Raw genomic sequence first — 1,250 nt, 5'->3', positions numbered from 1 at the left:
CCTACTCCTTATGGCACAGATTCTTGCCCTTCTGTTACAGAAAGCACTGATGTGTCAATGGAGATGCCCCAGGTATTCTGATCTTTCAAGTTTTAAGGTTTTCTTCCACTTGAAGGGATGTTCTCCATCCGTCCCTACAGAAAATCAAAAGAATTCTGATCATTAAAATGCTGAGAGATAAAAATTTTAAAATAGGAGGCTGTAGTCTAACAAGAATCAAATAGAATTAGTAAAAACAAAGAGTTTCTCTTCAGGGAATATTTTAAGTGACTGCACAGACAAAAATATTAAACAAAAGTGTGCACAACTTTATTTTGTGGGCGCACGCAGAATGCTGGGCCATCTGTTGAAAATGGAAGGCTGCCAAATATCACAGTCACACCTTGAGTCTGGAAGCTGAGCCTGCATGGCAAATCCATACATTTCTTGTGGTGTCTGCATGCCATCAGCCTTTCCTTTACCTACTCCTCAGTTTTACACTTTCCTGGCTGCTAAACTGGATTGCTTCAGTTTTTACAAGGGCAGAGCCCAGTTCTGCAAAAAGACACCACTGGCTGCTGCAGAGCTGCTAGCAGGACACCTGGCTGCATGCTTGAAGGTTTTCAGAACTGGGGAACATAAGACAAGCAGCATTAGGAAGATCAGGGTCCCCATTCAAAGCCACTGGCATCAGGAAAAGGCACAATAACATTGTGTAGCTCAGGAAAAATTCTTCCATCTTCATTCAGAAAAAGTAATCAAAAGGAAAATCCTTAAAGGCTGAACTTTTACATGCCACCAACTCATACCATGGAAAAAACCTTGAGACTTCCATGAATATCTGACTTAATCAAAACTCTGCCCTATTTTGATTCATATAAGCCTGTTTCTTGTGTCTAAGTAGTTGAGAGTATGGGATGAGAGTCTCCCTAACTTGTAGAGTGGTTAATCAGGTCAGAACAAAGGTAACAAGAGTAAAACAAAATTTCTGGCAATCTCATTGAGATTCCTCACCTTGCCTCTTTCTATAGCAGAGAATTTTATGAATATATTGGCTAAACAGTGCAAAAGTCACCATTACAGTTGTTGAGCCTGAAAGGAAATAATTTCCAGCACCTACTGGCAATTGGCAAGATAACTGATACAGACTGCACTTTTTAAAGTTCAGAAACCCATCCGAACATTAATTCTGGCTTTCATAAAGTTTCCTCAAATATAAAAGTGATCCTTAACTCTTCTATAATTTCAGTTGTTTTTTAATGCAGATTCCT

This window comes from Geospiza fortis, unplaced genomic scaffold, assembly GCF_000277835.1.
Source record: "Geospiza fortis unplaced genomic scaffold, GeoFor_1.0 scaffold134, whole genome shotgun sequence".
Classification (NCBI taxonomy): Eukaryota; Metazoa; Chordata; class Aves; order Passeriformes; family Thraupidae; genus Geospiza; species Geospiza fortis.
The sequence above is the reverse complement of the archived record's forward strand: the minus strand, read 5'-3'. Positions refer to the sequence as shown.